Source organism: Lonchura striata, chromosome 3, assembly GCF_050655825.1.
Source record: "Lonchura striata isolate lonStrDom1 chromosome 3, ASM5065582v1, whole genome shotgun sequence".
NCBI classification, from domain to species: Eukaryota; Metazoa; Chordata; class Aves; order Passeriformes; family Estrildidae; genus Lonchura; species Lonchura striata.
In genome coordinates, this window is record NC_140705.1 from 95665283 (window position 1) to 95684468 (window position 19186).

At 48.1% G+C, this 19186-nt stretch overlaps 1 long non-coding RNA gene across 1 annotated transcript in view; it reads left to right on the top strand.

The window, feature by feature from the left end:
- LOC146768021 (uncharacterized) overlaps nucleotides 1–8735 on the top strand; it is a 32053-nt gene extending 23318 nt beyond the window's left edge. Inside the window, exon 3 of the long non-coding RNA XR_014953964.1 lies at nucleotides 61–8735. This is a non-coding gene — a long non-coding RNA (uncharacterized LOC146768021). The remainder of the gene's footprint in view (nucleotides 1–60) is intronic.
- The last annotated feature ends 10451 nt before the right edge of the window (nucleotides 8736–19186 follow it).

Genomic DNA, 19186 nt, shown 5'->3' on the forward strand with positions numbered 1-19186 from the left:
ACAGCTTTGAGATGCCTGGCTTGGAAGAAATTGCAGAAAATGTTTCCCTTTGTATTGCAGGGCCTGGCAGCCCAGTGAGATAATAGAAGATAAAGCAAATTGTACGACAGTGGAAAATGCTGAGCTCCCTGAGTAATTAAAGGTTGTGTAAGACGGTCGCATGGCTTGCAAGGATTATTAATGCAGTCACGTTTACATTATATAAAGGGTAATTAAAATGCAGCCTGCTTACCATTGATTACACCCTTTGCCTGGCACGGGTAGCAGCAGTTGCACAGCCAGGCAGCAAAGGTGGCTTGGGAAGTAGTGGCTGCCAGCAAAAGGACAGGCCTGTGGGGTGCAGGATGCCCAGAACTTTGGGGCCACTGCTGTGCCATAGCTTTAGACAAATATCCCAGCAGATTCCCTGTCCTCTCCCTGTCACACAGGCAGGAGGGTGACTTTTCATCCCACCATGCCGCAGTTACTTAAGCTTCCCTATGAGGGCTTTTTAGGCTCTGCCTAACATGGGCAGTAGTGGGTAACCTAGGTATCTCAATAGATACCTACACTAGCCACGGATTATAGATTGGTGCACCTGAAGAAATTTTGCCAGGGTAACCCGAGGAAGCTGGAAGGCGAGGGAGGGCACTGGCAACAGCCACTGCACAGCTGGGAGCCACCCTTAGCCCTAAGAAGGCTGCCTTGCTTTTTCCAGCCCCACTCCATCTGTGGGTACCACTCAGGAGCATGGGTTGGCACAGGGCAGCTTCCTGAGGCAGTGCAGAGCAGACCAGGATGGGGATGCCAGCTGGTCCCACAGGGATTCCCAAAGCCCAGTTTCATCAGCAATGAGGTGTGAAAGATGGGAGTGTGCCTGGCCATAGTTTTCTGGCAGCTCTTCCTCCAAGCTAAAGGGCAACTTCACTCATATGATGTTGCACATGAAAGAAAACACCAAGACAGGCCTGAAGTGATGTGCTACTTGTGTGAAGGCTGCAGTGAGCATTTCCACTAGTCCCTACAGCAGAGATAGACAGGGCCCAGACTGAGGAGAGAGGAGTGCAAACTCCCTGACATCAACAGCTGTAAGCCCTTGGACCCCTGGCTGCATTTTCTATATAAGAGAGTACCTTCTGGTGCTGAAGAGGGCTTAAAGCAGAGCTAGGGAGGCCTGAGCTCTGTAGGATTCCTTGCTTCCTGGACCTCTGTCTGCTCCTGGCAGGGCAGGCAAAGGAGACACCTCAAACTCACATCCAAGGCTGTTGGGATGCTGTGAGAGCACCTTGTCTCCATGTTCCTGATTATTTTTCTGTGTTCATTATTGTTTCCCTGGGACTCCTGTCCCGAGTGCAAGGGTGCTTCTTGAGCAGTGACAAAGGCAGTGCCTCCAAGGGAGCTGGAAATAAGAGTACATGGCAGAATGAGCTGGACCTACTGTTTTCTCCATGGAAAGATGATAGGCACTGAGCTGCTTGGCCCAGTAAATCCAATTATGGCTGTAGGCAGAAATGTGTTTAAAGAAAAAAAGCCAAGCTGGTATAAGAAAATGTAACTATATGCTGTAGAATTGTTTGGGCTCGCTCTTTGTTTTTTACAGAAAGAAACAGCTTGCCAACTACAAACTTGTGGGATGTGTTTGTTGAGTGATGTTTCCTGTGAAGCCATGGTAAACTACACCTGCCCTGAATTATGGGACAGTCAGCCAATGCCAAACATTTGAAGAGTGAAATATTTCTGGAGAGTCACTTTCCATGTAAGAGACCTGAATAACCAAAACCTGAGCTCCTGGAGATGATAGCTGGGAGTCTTTAGCTTTCCTTCCAGCCAGTCCTGCCCCAACGGCCCTCCAGTGGCTTGTGAGAAATCACTTTTAAATATACATTAGTATTCCTTGCAATATAGGGGACCTTTTTTAAAGACACCTGAACTTACACAGAGAAATGCTGTCAGGTGAGGAAGACACAAGATGAATTTAAAAACCCTGATTACAGATGGATATCTATCCCAAACTATCTGTTTTTATAATTCCCCTTCCCCACAGGTGATGTACTCTCTGCCTGGGAGTCAAAATGATTTCTCCTAGCTAAAAAGCTGCAACTGGGATATGAACACAACATTTTTCCATATAACACTTTTCCAGGCAAATTAAGAATAAAATTTCCCCCAACCTCTGCCCTGCCCTTGGCACAGTGTTTTAGCCCACTCAGTCTCCTCCACACAATCCTGGGTAGCACTGTTGGCATCTCCTGCTCCCCAGACTATCTTACCAGGCAGAGCAAAAGCCCTTCATCCCACTTTTTCTCATGGGCAGGAATCTGCCTGCAAAGCCACAGATTTCAAAAACATTTTTTTTTTCTCTCCATGGAAGGAATTAATTGCTTTAACTGCACATTGTGGTGGGTACAACTCAGTATCTATTTAATTGGCATCTCACCTGTGTTTATTGCATTCTCTCATGAAATCTCATTATTGGTTTGAGATCTGTTTTGCTTGTTTAGTCACTGGGTAGCAACCTGTGGAGAAGTCAGGACATGTGGATGGCTTTTTCAATGTTGCTACCAACTTTGATTGACACACTTTTAGATGCTTATCCAAAATTTTCTTTGTTTCCCCATCTGCAAAACAGAGGTTGATGCTTAATACCCTTTTAAAAACTTCTCTGGTAACCTGGGGTAGAAACCAACTGGTGGGCTCCAAGTTGAGTGAGTTTCCATTTTTCAAATCCATAACAGTTTTAATTCTGTGCTTTGAAATAGGAAGAAGTACAGAATTGTTAAACTTTTTTGGAGGGGGGTGGGTGGTTTTTAAAAGCTCTGTAATTTTGGTATGGTGGGAGAATTAAAAATAAATTCTTCCCACAAGACTTTAGCTTTGCACTGGACCAAATCTTGAAGGAAGCAATATTGCTGTTGATTATAGTTGTCAGGCTTTGGCATTTCTCTGTTGTGGAAACCAAGTACCAGGGCTAAGTCATGGGGCCTCATCCCAACCATACTCTGCTTTTCATCTCTATTATTCCCAACTGAAAGCAACTGGAATGCCTCTCGTCTGAAGGGATCCATTTCAGGCTGCTCTGGGAGGAGCTGCCAAGCCCATGGTGAGAGGCAGCTCCCGTTGCAGAGGAGCTCGGTGGCACTGCCAGGCGCTCTCCTGAGCGCTGGCACGTGGGCAGGAATTGCCTGCCTCTTCCATGTGGACTCTGCCCGCAAAAATCCAGTCCGGCTGACTGCTGGAAAAGTCATCCCTCCCATCCTCACGGTGCCAGGCAGGTCAGGGGGTCATTCCATGGATTTGGGGAGAGGTGCACAACCCCCTGCATCATTGATGCCCTTTGCAGACCTGGAGCAGGTGGGACTCCTCTCACTTCACCGGCAGCTGGAGCAGCCCCCTGCCCCAGCTCATTCCTGAGATTGTCCCCTCCCGCCCTGGCGGTGGGTCCAGGCTGGAAGGAGACACCTAGCACGTGGCCACGGGAAGTTCTCTGGTTACACAGGTGGCCCCACGCAGGTAGTTTTGCTTAATGGTATTAAACAGAGGGGGATAACATTACCTCTACCTCAGGGATCAAGTGGTGAGCTTTGTACGGCATGACCTGTGGCAGCAGTGGGAGCCTCTCCTGCCACAGAGAGGCCTGGGATGTCACAGGGAGCCAGCAGGTAGGAGGCAGATTTATTGTGGAAAGAGGCTGGTTCAGTCCACCTGGAATGGGTGAACTGCTCTCAATAAAACCCACCTATTCCCAAGAGTGTAGCCCCTCTGTTTGAGCACAGGAGCTTAGTTTAATTTTATAAATTTTTAACTATTAATTTAGGATTACCTCCAAACAAGCCAAAGCCATTTATCCTCCTCTACCTCCTCTTGCCCAGACACATCATCAGCCCTGGTCTACCTCCAAACATGCTGGAGCCATTAATCCCTCTCCATCTCCTTTTGCCACTGTTTTCTTCCACTGCTACTTCTGGAAATGAGTTCCATGGTTAAAACCAACCATTTCAGAGGTGGTCATGTGTCTGCAGCCGGGGTAGGAACCAAATATCAAATAACAAATCAGAGAGGTGGTGTCAGGATTTGCTTGCTGGCACGTGGGCGGAAGGCAGGCGGACAACGTGTCCAGAAGTTGCTGGCTCAGCTCTGGTGACATTGGCAGGTTGTCCTGTGGCTTCCCTAAAAAGCTGGCTCCTGCTGGGGTGGGAGCCACAGTTGGCTGCTGTCACCTCGCCAGGCTTTGGGTGGTACATCCAGATATAGAAAGAAAATGCTATATGGGGGAAGTTACAGTGGATATGTATAAGTACATATATATAAAGGGCTGCTCATCTCCACTGTCGGCCCAGAAATTGCCAATTTCATTCACATTAAACGATTAAAAGAGGTGCTCCCTTGACTTCTGTGGAGGCAGGACAAATTTCAGGCAGGTTTCTGTTGGAAGGGAGAAGTGATGAACTTTTGATGAACCGGGGCTGGAAGCAGACAGTCGCTCCTATTGAATCAGCACCGTGTAAGGCTGGCCTCATTAATGAATGTCAGAGAGCCCGCCTGAATCAGAGGTTTCAGGCCTCTGCTTTTTCTCTTTTAATTGCATTTTCCAGAGTTCACAGGCCAGAGTAAGTAGGGAAATTTCTGATGGGTCAGAAATGGCTGTGGTTTGGAAAGAATTTCAGGCATCCTTCATGTGACCTCCTCCTCCTCCTCCTCCCTGTGCACAATTGTTGCTTTTAAAAGAAGCAGCAATAATGGGGGACCAGGGGATCTGCCTTGCAGAAATGCTGCTCTCAGTCCTGTTTCTTGCAAATCTCTTTAACCTGTGGGCAGGGAGAGGCCAGGAAGATGTCCAAGGGCAGGGGGCTGGCAGTCAGGTACCCTGTGCCCTGCTGTCCTGTGTGAGCCAAAGCCTGCAGCAGCCACCAGGCAGCTCATGGGAGCAGCCACAGCTGCCGTGCTGTCATGGAGTCTGGGGTTAATCTGGAGCCAAGTCAAGGTTTGCAGGGCCCCAGGAGTGGATGGGACTCTCTCCCTCAACAGAGATGGGGGAGAGCCCCCTGTTCTCCCTGGCTGACTCAGCTGGCCCGGGCAGCTGGCCTAGCTGATCTTAAATAAGCCAATTAAGGCTGCATGGTGGGAATGCCTCTCAGCTGAAGGCTTGTTGGAATAAAGGCTGCAAGATTTAGCTAATAGTGCCCCAAATCCCAGCAGAGTGCTCCTCATTTAGAGAGTCAGTTGTGCCCCCTCAGCTCTTCCTTTGCCACGGGCAGGACATGATTCAATTGGCACTAACCCACCAGGGAGTGAGTGGTAGACTGAGCCTGGAGCAGGGCAGTGAGGAGAGCAGAACAGGTCTCCCAGCCTCAGTTTCCCCACCTGCAAAACCAGTGGTGCTCCTGAAAGTTGCAGGGCAACCCCAGGCTGTCCTCCAATGGATGTGGGGTAGTTGTTGCACAAGTTTAAATTACCAGTGTGTCTCTGGGGGAACACACGATGTTATCACCATGTGTAAAGAGGGAAAAGAGCTGGGCTTTTCAACATCTGCTAGCAGCCTGGTGGTGATCTCTCCATGAAGTGTTTTAGGCTTCCTAATGAAAAGATGAAGGAAGGTATCCTCAGCTCTGGCTGACTACTCTATTCTTCCTACCATGACTGTGGAAGAAGCTGGACCCAGCATGAACAGGTAACTATTATCTCTGCAAAATTCCAAAAGAAATTGCTTTCCTTGGGCCCAAGATTCTGATATCAGGGATGGCTGCTGCTCACCTCTACCTGTGGTTCCCATGCTGCAAAACCCTGCTCTGGTTAAATCTAAGAGGCAACATGATGTGTAAGGGCCCAGATCCTTATTTTGGTCTGCTGCAAAATAGGAGCATGTTTGCAAGAGAGGGAGGGATGGGAATTTTTAAAATCTTAATTATTATTATCATTTTAATACTAAAGAAAAAAGAGCTCCCTTCAAAGAGTACCTCCTTATGAATTTATAGTCCTCCAACCCAGTATTTTATGATCTCAACAAGAAGCTCATAAAACCAAGTATTTGGAAAGGGTGAGGAAAAAAAATGGGGGGTATAAAAGAGGCACCGGCAAGTCTCAAGTGAAAACATGGAGGGAGGTTTCCTAAGACAAGAGTTCCCATAGGAGGAGCTGGGCTAGCTCAGCAGGAGAGGATGATTTATAGGAAACCTTTTACGTGGGCTCTCCTCAGTGCTGCTGCATTGGGGGGCTTGGCTGTGCTGTGAGGTGCTCTCAGCACAGGGGCATCCTGCAGGGGGAAGCAAGGAGGATACAGTGGGCTTTGCTTCATCCTCTGGCAAAATCCTTACTCATCCCAGGGATCTGCAAGGGGATTGCCCACTGGGAGAGGGAGTGGCTCGGCTGGAGGAGGCTGCTGTGTGTTGTGTGCAAACTGCTGAGAGCCCCTCATTTCTGCAGGGATTCAAGAATTGTGTTGTGTTTGAGGTGCAGAGGGTTCACAAAGGTGAAGTGGTGCCCAGCAGAATGCCCTCTGGCAGGCAGGCACAGGCTCTCTGCTACCTGCACGTGGCAGAGATGTCTCTCCTTAGAGACACTGATTGCTACAAATGACAAGGCAGTACATAGTGAGAAACAGAAATGCTGAAAATCTGGTATTCAGCAGTCTCAATTTCTATGTGAGGGAGGGAAATTATTCTTTAGAGTTTGGTGGTTTCTTTTTTTTTTTCTTTTTGCCCTTCGTGTTCCCCAAAAGCCCTGCTGTATTTTACATGTTCTGGTTCAGCAGCCTCTGAGCACCTTCCCCTTCAGTGCTGCTGGAGAGGAGCAGGCTTGGCTCTGCAGGAGACCCTTTGCTGGGTCTGGTGTCCTGAGCACAGCCTGGCCACACAGCCTGGCCTGCCTATGATCCAGGGAGCTTGAACACCAAAGCTGCAGGTGTCTGCTACCTAGATAAATTCAGTTCTCCTTCCAGACACGTTAAAGGCAGAAAGGAACATCAGTCCCACGCTCTGCCCTTTAGCCACAGTGACTGGTTTTCTTGTGTTTAGTCTACCACATTTCTGTGCTGAATTACAGTCCTGTTGGTGCCTCCATGAAAGCAGATGAGCTGTTATTAAACCACCTCCCAGGATCACCTGTGCCCTTTGGGGTTCTTCCTTCCTTTCTCTGGGCTATTCCCACATTTTCAGTGCCCTTTTCAAATCCCAGACCTCAGTACCCAGTGCCATCAGCATGGGCTGGGTAAAAGCAAGCCCTGCTTTCCCTCTGTACCCCACCACTAAAATGCTAAGACCTCATTTAACCCTTTTGCTATAGGGCTGTGCTGGGAACTTGGATTTGCTTCTCTGCCCTTGTGAGCTAAGGGTAGGTCTGTGGTGTGTCTGAGACCTCTGGCTGAACAGGCAGCTGTCCCCTACAGCCAGCAGCAGGAAGAGGTGTCCTGTAAGCCATGGCAGCAGTGCCCACTGCTCTCCAGAGCTGATCTTTAAAGGCCATGAAAAGATGTTGTACCTAAAGAGGCTTTATGGGCTCACTCCTGACATCACGTAATAAGTGAAGTTGGAAGGGACACACAAGGATCATCACGTTCAGCTCCTGGCCCTGCACAGGACACCCCAAGAGTCACCCCAAGTGCCTGAGATTGTTGTCCAGATGTTTCTTGAACTCTGTCAGGCTCAGTGCTGTGACCACTGCCCTGGGGAGCTGTTCCAGTGCCCAGCCACACTCTGGGTGAAAAACCTTTTCCTAATACCCAACCTAAACCTGCCCTGGCACAGCTTCAGGCCATTCCCTCGAGTCCTTTCCCTGGTCATCACAGAGAAGAGATCAGTGCCTGCCTCTCCTCTGCCCCTCAAAAGGAAGTTGTGGCTGCAATGAGGTCTCCCTCCCCTCGGTGCCCTGCTGAGCACACCAAGTGACCTCAGCCACTCCCCATATGGCTTCCCCTCCAGGCCCTTCATCATCCTCGTTGCCCTCCTTTGGACACTCTCTAATAGTCTGATCTCTTTCATACATTGTGGCTCCTAGAACTGCCCCCAGCACTGGAGGTGAGGCCACCCCAGTGCAGAGCAGAGTAGGACAATCCCCTCCCTTGCCCGCCTGGCCATGCTGTGCCTGATGCCGCCAGGGCAAGGTTGGCCTTCCTGGCTGCCAGGGCACTGCTGGCTCACATTCAACTTGCCATCGACCAGGACCCCCAGGTCCCTTTCCAGCATCTCATTCCCCATCTGTCTGTACATCCAGAGCTGGTGCAGAATCCAGCACTTTTCCCACATTGAACTTCATATGGTTGGTGATTGCCTAGCCCTCTCTTCTGCCTTCAAAAGAGCCAACATCTCCTGCCAGTTTTGTATCATCTGTGAACTTGCTCAGTATCCCTTCCAGTCCTTCATCCAAGTAATTTATGAAGATGTTGAAGAGCACAGGGCCAAGGGCTTCCCTCCTAAAGCCATCATGGCTGTGATTGATGACAGTGTTTTCCTTCAGGTGTTTTCCAGTTTTCTCCTCACAGAATAATCTTCTCCATAAATTGACCAGGCACTGAAGTTATACAGATAGCAGTATCTCTTGCTTTTTCTATTTCTTTCTTTATTTTCTATTAAACTCATAATCAGTTTGAAGATGTGTAAGAGTGGTTCTTTCACAATTTGCACTTTGGAAATGGGGAAAGTGTAATACTTCCCTTACACGTGCAGAAATGTGCTCAGTTTTTCCAGAACAAGATATTTACTTCCTGGCCAAGGTCCAGAATGGAAAATTTAAGAGTAGTAAATATTTCTGAGCATGGGGGGGGGGAGGGGGGGGGGGTGGGGTGGGTGGGTGTGGGGGGTGGTGTTGGTTTTGATTTTGCATAAGCTTTTGTTTATTTGTTTTGGGGGGTTGGGCTTTCTTTTAAGTTGTGGAGGGTGACTGCTCTTTTCCCCAGCTCCTTCACACCTGAAGTGGGATGCCCCTGTTTTGGGAGGTACAAGCTGATGTGATTCTCCTTGGTTTCCCCCATGCCTGGCTTGAGGGCTATGAAAGAAACCTGTGGGGGGTGATAACCTGTGTAATTCTGTCAGTGCACACACTGGAAGAGGTGAGCCAGGGAGCAGCAGAGAGGCTGGGCAGGGCTGTGGTAGACACCACCTGTATGTATATATATATATGTGTATAGGACTGTGAAGACAAGTGTTCTTCCCTGCACTGCACCCAGATATGTATAAGCATAAAAAAACACATTTTTATAGGCTTTATTTTCTCTCTTATCTGTGCATGTCCGCAGAAATACTAATTACTAAGCGTAAATTGTTGGGAAACAGCTGCACAAGCCCATCCATTTGCTGGTAGACTCATTTCCTCTGCATCCTTCCACCCCTGCATTTTAGAGAGGAAAGGGATTTATTATAAGGCAGCACTGTGGAAAAAAGTTCCTTAGAGAAACTCTCTGGATAATCTGGGAAAGGCTTGAGTAATGGAGCTTTTTGTGAGCTAACAGAATAAAACTACTCCACAAAAATATTATCGTTGAGAACATGAGCTGAAAAGGGAATGATTCATGTGAAATCCAGGATGTTCCTATGAATCAGTGATGTGAAAAGTAGGAGAGAGCTGGGGTAAAATGAGCACCTGAGACCTGCCCTGAAGCATGGAAAAGATAAAACACCTTTATTAAAGGCCTCATCAGGCAGTAGCAGGGAATGTGAGACAGACTTGGGAAAACCACAGGATGTAGAGTCCCTAGAACTAAGGAGAAAGCTGTATGAGGAGCCTGCATGATTGCTGATAGACTTATGATTAAGGACCAGCAGACAGAATTTCCTGTGATAGTCCATGCAAGTAAAAACAAATCTCTTCACCCCTCTGCACCTACACTACCTCATCCAGGAACATGAGACAAGAGACTGCTGCCAAAAAGAAACTTTGTGGGCTATCTCTGCTCTTTACTGGGAGATACTGCTTTGGAAGAGGCTTAGTGGAACAGATGAGGTCAAGAAGAATCTGTGACCTAGCAATCTTTTTCCTATCTTTCTGAAGGAGAAATTAGTCCCATCCAATGTTTCACAGGCAGCACTACTTGTGTTCCTGACTCACCAAGGGCTTTTTAAACCCACCTCTAATTTCTTGATGCTGCCACTGGTTGATGTGATGGAGGAGAAGAAGAATGTTTGGCTTTTGTGGCATCTTTGCTTTCTTTGTGCCTTGCCATAAACTTCATGGTAGCACAGAGGTTACCTGGTGGTGCATAAAAGCCCAGGGCCCCAGGGGAGCCACGGGGCCAAAAGCTGCTGTGTTTCCTCTCCCATACCCTTGTGGCTGGGCTGCTCCTGCCTCTGACAGTCCCCTGAGGTGCTGTGTTGATGAATTTGGACTGGGACTTTCTGTCACATGCTATACTTAGGCTGTGGATTTGCATTGTTAACTTGGGTGTCTTAATGAGCAGGCACTTGCTTGCAGCAGCAAATGCCTCTCATGGGCTTCATGGGCTGTGGCACTCTGATGTGAGAGCATCTCTTCTGTGGTCAAGGATGCTGCAGTAAGGAAGAGAAAATGAAAAAAACTACCTTTTTTTTTTTTTTCCTTTTTTTTTTTTTTTTTTTTGTCACAGGTAGGTCTTAGATGCCCTGATGTCCAAAGCCTTTGGCAGGTTATGAGCACTGTCTGTGGCTATAACTCACTCTGAGGTTCCTGTGCTGTCTCACTTTTTGGAGGTGGCACAAATGTGATGCCACCAGGCGGAGCTGGGGCTATCAGCTGCTGGGGACAGGGGGAAATTCCTGACTGCCACAACAGCCCCTTCCCTGCGCACTCATGGTTTGCACTGCTTTGCAGGGTCTTTTGCTGAAATAAAATAGTCTGGGTGACAAAATGGAAAAACTGATCATCACAGATAGATCCTAAAAATATATGGCTATTGTTCTTTTCCTTATGACCCAGCTGGGATGAGATGTTTTATAGAGGAAACAACAAGATAAACAATTCCAGTATGCAAGGCTGAAGGCTGTTGTCCAATTTTTTTCAGCATCCTCAATCTGACTCCTAGATCTTTCTTTGCTATCAGGTTTTCCCTTTCCAGCTCCCTTTCTGAGCATGGAAACAGGAAAGATGGCTAAGGATGTTCGTGTTGGATGCCAGGCTGAGATACTGCATGTAGGGAGACATGGAGGTCCTCGGGCCCTGGTGCTGCTCCTGCACATGTCAGTGATTCAGCTGTAGGTCATCAGGGCTGGGGAAAGCATGGATCATCACCCTGCCATGTGTCACACACTGAGAAGCTGCCACAGATGGGAAACCCACTGTGGATGTCACTGCTCTTAATGTGATCCTTCTGCAGCATCCAGAAGTCTGCCACTGTTGTTGGTAAGGTTTGGGGTATTTATATGAAATGTTCTTGCTGGCCCCATCCAGGATATTCCTGCCTGGCTCAAACTGAACCACTCCTTTCTTCCCACTTCCAAGTGTGACTGTCACCCTGCTCAGCAGTTTAACCCTATCACCTCTTGTCTGGTCTGAGCACAGGGAGGAAGCACAGCACTTATTAGGCTGGAAAAAATCAGCCCAAACCAAAGCATATTGCAGGTGGCATGAAGGTCTGGGCACCAGGATAGAAATCCTTGCTCATTTTAGAAGCAGGTTGATCTATGACAGCTCATTTTAGGTTTGATGGTGTGTTGTTTTTGTTCCATCAGAGGGGGTGCTGGTCCCTCATCTGGTTGCAAATGCCTGCATTTGTACACATGTCCTAAATCACAATGGGTGATTTAGTGCAGAGCTTCACATGGCCTTGATTTGCCCCCTGACATTATACAGAATAAGAAAAACATGGAGTGAGGCAGCACTGCTTCTTAGTCACCAGCTCTGCAGCTGGTGTGAATCAACCCAGCTCCTTGGTTTCTGTGGAATTGCACCCCTACACACCAGAGACCGTGCAACTCCTCACATGTGAGGGCTCCTCTCTTTCTCAGGACCAGACCCTGTACAATGACCTGGACAGCAATGCTGAATTTTGCAAGCACCGTGCCCAGCTGCTGCTTTGCTTTTTGTGCAAGCTGGCCATCCTCAGCAGGGCAGGGGCAGGATGAGCAGGAGCAGCACATCTGTCTCTGGGCTGCCAGCATGCTGCCTTGCTGTATTTCGGCTGTGAGGCACTGGAGGGAATCGGCTGCTCAGCAGCTCCAACTTCAGTTTCTTCTCTCTGATAGTTGCTTGCCACATGGGGATACAAAGTCAGCGTGATCACTTTTTCAGGGTGGCACAGAAAAAAAAATACCTGAGCAACAACCTCAGGCCTGAGACTTCAGCCCCTCTGCTCTGAGCCTGCAGCTGGAGTTTGGTTAGTGGTTTCCTGGTGCATTGCAGTGCACCTCTCCATCAGAGCACCCCCAAGCCTCATGGGTTTGCCAGCCCAGACCCTGGCTCTGCTGCTGAAGAATCTGCTCTTGAGTTTGGGTTAAACCAGTGAATTTAGGATGCAGGTTGCCTGGTGGGCTGACGACATATCCCATTATGTTTGGACAGGAGCATCCAGGATTTGGGAGATTTATCCTTAGCCCTCAATAAGACTAAAGAAAACCCAAGTATATCTTTGCATGGTTGTGAGACTGTAACGTTGTTTTAATTCTGTTATGTGAAAAAAAGAACCTCCTATTCTGAAATACATTTAATAAGCTTCAGTAGGCTGGTACCATGTGTCAGGTGGGGCTGGGCTGCTGGGCAGGAGTTGTCTGACCCCTCCAGAGCAGCCTGGCCTTCATCACACAGCACTCCTCACCTGGAAATCTCCAATGCATTTTGATTGTTCTTCAAGACCTACTTGTGACACCATTCTAATGGGCATCTGGGGTGCCATTGGAGTATCACCTTCCCTGCAACTTTGGACACCTGTAGGGGTTTATGCTATCACCTGATTGCTGGCTAGATCAACCTGAATTGCCCCAGTGGTGCTGCTAGCTTGAGGCACGTGTAGGGAGGGAAGACTGGGGAGGCTGGGAACATCTCTCTTAGTCCCTGTCCGAAGATATCTATCAGCCCTCAGGACTTTCCACCCTGGCCCACCCTTGCCAGGGCTGCAAGCACCAGGAGGGCTTGGAGAGCAGCTCATGGGATGGGAAAGTGTAGGGGAGAAGCCATCACCCTGCCTGGCTGTCTTGGGCAGTGTGAGCACCTCGGGGAAGGAGGGTGAGGGGTCTGTGTCCCTCCAGCTTGCAGGGAACAAAGGTTCCTTTCCATCAAGTTCCATTGTAATGGATTTCAAGTGAAACTGAGACAGGGTTCTCCACCAAAAGGTGCTGCAAGCAGCTGCCCTTGCTCAGTGTTTGATCTCAGCCTCCCCCCTGTCTCTGGCTATCTGTTCCTTTCACCGAGCACCTGGAAACAGCTGACTAATGGAGATGTGCAGATGGTCATCAACTTCTGCATTATACAGCACGTGGCTAAAAATAGCCAAGGTTGCAGGTCCAGGCCCCAGCTCTGCTGGGAGAGATTTGCAGGACACAGTCAAGAAGTGATTTGTCCCCTGGTGCCATGGCAACAGCTCTCAAATGTGATCAGCAGGACAGCAGCAGCATGGTGCTGCTCCACTGGTGCGCAGGATGACCTTGGAGAAATGGGAAGAAGCAAGGTGGGCCATTGTTCCCTCCCACAGCCCCTTTCCCCAGCCTGCAGCCATCAGCTCAGGCAGAAAAGAAGGGACTTGTGAAGAATGGACTAAAATAAGGAAAATGTGCCTCGTTGCATTTGCATTTAGATGGCAAAGATAAGGATATTAGGAATTACGAGTAAAGGTGATACAGGAAAAATGCAGTAGAGAGATTTGTAATTGTATCACTGAGAGTGCCTGTACTTCTTTTTTTGTGAGCTCTTTCTGTTTGCTTGGCTTTAGCTTGGCACTATGCTGCCTGTTAGCCATGGTGCTGTGGGCTCTTGCTGGAGGACAATTTAAGCAGACTGGTTTCACTAGGAGATGAAACTGGAAGTGCTGTAAATGCTGTCCAAACCAAAGAGGGCAAAGGTCCATCTGCATCTCCTCAGCAGTAGCTGTCTTAGCACATTGCAGCTCTGCTGTTTGTCATGTTGTCACACGGTCTCTGCAGTCTGATGGGTAAAGTGTCAATTTTCCCTTCACTGTGAGGGAAAAGGAGATGGGAACTGAACTGAGATAAACAATTCAGGTACTTTTGCAAATATTTTTTTCTGCAAAGGGCTGAGGTGTAAGAGTTTAATTGTTCTTAATTCCAAATAGCCTTTAAAAAGTCAGCATTTGCTTGCAGAAAGTTGTTGGGTACATCTTTGTTTTCTACTCTGTTTTCACATATGGAAACAGACTGGATATTCTGGACCTTCACCATATGTGACATAACCTGTCTCAGTTTTCAGGGGGTGTTTATGGGAGTTTTTTGTTTGTTTTCTAGGAGCTTAAGGTTTTTTCATAATCTCAGCCCCAAATCCATTAGATTGGTCTGGTTAGTACTGGGCCTGCCCCCTTTGAAACCTCCCTGTGGATACCCAAAACAAAACAACCCCAAGCACCAGACTAGTATGTATATAGGCTTTTCATGAGACTCCCATGAGTATTTGATGTCCTCATTTGAGAAGGGGAAGTGGTGTAGGAAAATTGAAATGGAAAGGGGTAGCAGCCCAAATGTTTTGGTACAGGAGAGGAACTGAAGCATAGAATTCAGAGTTTCAGAATTCTCCATCTCCACCCATGCTTGTGCTCAGCACTGTGTCTCCTCCTGCACAGAGAGCTGCTCTCCTAAGGGAGCTGGGTCCAAGGCATCAGTTGAAAACTGAGTTTTGAGGCTGGTGAGTTTGGTTCAGCTGAGTGAAAAGATATAAACCATTCAGAAAAAACACAATCTAAATTTGGGTTTAAATTTTATGTGCACATTTGAATTTGGCTACACTGAATTTTCTTTTAGGTGGGCTTCTTTTTTGGTAAGGCTGAAGAAAAGTCCCTGCTTTATTCTGTCAAGCTCTTTTATGGGAAGGTTCAACAACTGTTTACCTCTCACAACAGTGCTTATCAAATGACTGCAGAAGGACAGCCCTGCCTCTGAGAGAGGGACCTCCCCTTTCTCAGTGTGCTCTTGGTCAGGTGTTGCAATTCCGTTTGGGACTGAGTGGGAAGCATGGAAGGGGAAGTGAAATAAAAACAATCAAAATATATTTAGGAAGTGCAGTCACCAGCATTGCTTCTGGCAGTGGGCTTCCCTTAACTCCCACTCTGATACTAGAGCAGATTTAACAAGGTGGGTTAAATAATGAGTTGCTTGAAATGAAAAGCCTCTGCCTCTGATGCAAACAGCACTGGAAGAAGAAAATATTCTGCAAGAATCAGACACCTGCAGGATTCAAATGGGTCTCCTGCAGCTCTGACTCTCAAGCTGCTGCATGAGGGTGTTTCTGCATACAGACCTTGAGAAAAGAGCTCATGGAGGTGCAGTTCTCCTTGGCTAGAGGAGATCATGCCAGTCTTGTCCTGGGAAATCCTGGTGTCTCTCAGCCCATGACCAGAGCCAGCAGCTTGGTCCAGTTTTGTATCTTTGCCTGCATCTTTCAGTAACCAAATCGTTGCTCTGAGCTGGCATTGCTCTAGAATAGTGGCACCTCCCTGCACTTTCTCACTCGTGTTTTGCACTGCTGGATGGCCTCTAACAAAGCAGAGCTCAGTTCCCACAAACCCCAGATTTTTCCAACTGATACTGGCTTCTTCCCTCCTCCCTGATGGATGGGAACCCTGTGTGAAACTGTGCCCAGGGCAGCGGGCTGGGTGGGCAAGGAGCTGTGTTGCCCTAACAGGCGCCTGCAGGAAGAGCGGTGGAGCAAGCAGAGCGCCTGCAGAAGTTTCCAGGCACCAACAGCCCACCCTGCCTTCAGAGATCATCCATCACAGCAGCCACAAAGGGAGAGTACTTACCAGGCACAGACTTGGCTGCTCTTTGAGCTGCTCATCAAGGCAGTGGCTACAGGCTGGGTCGTTGTTTCCTGGCACTCCCGCCTTGAAGGCTCCATCACCACCCATGTTTCACCCACGGGTGCTCCTTAACCAAGGCAGAGAAACTGAGGACAACCTGCACACTTTCCTCCTCCCCCAAGCTGCCCCTGCACCCTCTGCAGTCAGCCAGCCCTGGGGCGGGTTTCCAGCTCAAGGCCAGCAGTGGGTCTGGAGTGTTCTTCATCCATCCCGTGGAGACCACGCTCCACAGATGCTGCTCTAAGCCCACCGTTCTTAGCAAAGCATCACTGTGGACTTCCCTCCTCTGCTCTGAGAAAACAAGGTGATTGTAGGGGGAAATGTTCAGCAGGTGCTGCTTTCAGGTGTGTTTTGAGCTGTGGCTGCCCCTGTTTGAGCCCCCTCCCCAGTGACTGCAGCACCTAGTGCGGTGCCAGGCATGGGTAGGGGCAAGGCAGCTACAGTGGCTATTAGAGGCTCTCATCAGTCTTCACTCAGGGTGGATGTGAGACAAGGATGTGATTAGGAAATGGGACCATGAATGAAAAGTCATCTATCAATTGGACTTATTAACCTAAATGTGTCAAGTAAGTTTCCAACAAAAGGAGAAAATTTATTTATTTTTAATTTGGGCTGTTTTAAAAATGGAGAGACAAATTTGTATTTTATTTTTACTTTTAATGTAAGAAACATTACTTACCAAAGCTTCTGAGAGTACATGGTTATTTGTTTACCTGTCTCCAGCCTGAAAACAGCTAGCAGCAAAAGACATATTGGAATGACAAGGAGAACAGGGTGAAGAATCTAACTCTTCAAATAAGCTCTTTCCAGGGATTTCCGGGTGCTTTCTACCAGACTAACAGTACTGCAGCACTCTGTCTGCCTCTTGCCTTCTCCGCCTACACAGTGTCTTGCAGGCAGCTCCATTTGCACTGTCAGTGCCCGAACTGGGAGGACAGGGACCAGCCAGGCAGAAAGCCACTTAGCCCCAGGTAGCCTGGTTCCCCTCCAGCTGGCCTGGTGAGCCGAGACAGCGCGCGTGTCTGTCAGCAAGGACTGCAGGTAGCACCTTGTCACCTTTTGGTGGCACACAGATAGGATGGAGCTCCTCTAGGGAAACTCAGCCAGCTCTGGAGTTGCTCCTAGGTCAGAGTCTCTATATCAAGGTGTCTCGGGGCATGTGATACTGAAGAAAAGTGGTGAGTTTTGGGGTCCAGTGAGTCATGTCAGTAATTTCCCACATGGAGAAATTACTAACTAAAAAAAAACCTACTAAATTAAAAGCTGCATCTGGATGTAATATTCTTAAATTTGTTTCTTCTTGGAATCTAAGACTTGAGTTTGGCCATTATAGAGAGGTTTTTAAGATGGCCCATCTTAAGAGAAGAGGTCTTTTCCTAAACTTCAAGGATATTCATATCTGAAGTCTTGATTTTAGCCCAATCCTTGTTTAAGATCTCTCTGGACAGGACAAGTATGGGATTTTTTTGTCTCTTGGGAAAATAAAAAGCTGAAGTTCCATGTTGGTGAAATTTATTTTGTACAACACAATTAATTGAAGTAAATCAGCTTTCTGCTTTCAGTGGCAGCCAGGACCTACTGCCTCCCTCTCAGGAGCAGGTGCCTGCTGGTGCCTTGTCCAACATGTAGAGTGCTTCTGCATGGCCACTGCCACTGCCCTCCTGCTGTGGCAGCTGTGCACCCTACCAAGTGTATGTGGGAGTGTGGTCGTGTTCCTTCTGTGGAGGTCAGCACTGTGCAGAGGTGTCCACTGACAAGGCATGAGGCTTCCAGGGCTGAACCCTTGCTTCAGAGTCACACGTCTGGAAATTAAGCATCCTTCCAGTCCTATGCAGCAACTTACTGTGAAACCAAGAAAGAGAATGAACCACAAACTTGCAAAGGTTGGAGCCAGTTCTTGTTGTACCCCTTGCAAATTCATTCCTTCCCCAAGCATTGAAAAATAACGCAGTTGTTTTGTTTCTCTGACAAACTCCAATCATTTTTATAAGCAAATACTGAGAGCAAATAAAAATATTTTGGAGGTTCTGAAATGTTGATTCACTTCATGTTCCAGCCATAAAGGAAATAAAGGGCTAGAGATCAAAAGTGTTTTCACAGTCTTGTCTAAAATGGGAAAAGGAATCATGGCAACCCAAATGTTTTTAGATAAACTTTGCCTCCAGTTGTGAATTTATGCCTGGCTATCATGTTATTTTACAGGGGTTAATTTTTGCCAGTATTAGATGCATGGTTACTGTTGGTCTTCTGCTGGCTTCTTTGTCCAGCCTTGACAGGACCAAGAAAGACCTGCCCTAAGTTTGCTGGACCCTGAAACACTGAACATTGGGCACTGGAACAGGCTTCCCCGGGCAGTGGTCACAGCCCCAGGTTGTGACAGAGTTCAAGAAGTGTTTGGACAATGCTCTCAGGCACATATAGTGACTTTTGAGGATGGTGCTGTGTGGGCCCAGGGGCTGGACTCAATAATCCTTGTGAGTCCCTCCCAGCTCAGCAGATTCTGTGATTTGGAGCTGAGGTCTGCAAGGTGCTGTCATGGATTTGGGTGCTTTGGGTGCTTTTGGAACCTCAAACTCTCTCATTGGGTGTACCTGTGTCTGCATCTGTTTTTGGAGGCAGCCCCCCACAGCATGTCCCCAGACCACATGGGTGTGCAGTGGCTGGTGCCAGTACTGCTGGAGCCTCAGTCCCATGCTGCAAAGCTCTTGGCTTAGGTCTCTCCCGGGCCACAAGCCATGACCTTGATGCATCATTATTAATCTTCTGTGGGTTTATTTTTTAATTTTTTTCCTCCCCCTGCCCCCCCAACAAAGCTTGAAAAAATGTCTCTTGAAGTGATCCTTTCACTATGTGGTGCTCATGGTATGTGTTGCATCCTCTGGGTTATCACGTGTGAACACTCAGAAGAGGTCAGTAGGCAGTGGAAGGTGGTTCTGGAGGAGGTACCAAAACTGGGGCCTTCCACACCTGCATTCCCCTCCCTCATGGGAAATGTAGGGAAACAATCCCATCAGCTGTGCTTGGTTTTCCTTCTGGAAGGAAGTACTTTGAGCAAACAAGGAAGAGATTGCACAGGGAGGTGGTAGATGCCCCATCCCTGGAAACATTCAAGACCAGGTTGGACAAGGCTCTGAGCAACCTGATCTAGTTGAAGATGTCCCTGCTTATTGCAGGAGGGCTGGAGTAGATGATCACTAAAAGGTCCCTTGCAACCCATACTATTCTATGACTATGTGGTATGGATGATCACAGACTTAGGGCCTTGGGAGAGAGGTGCACAGCTAAATCTGC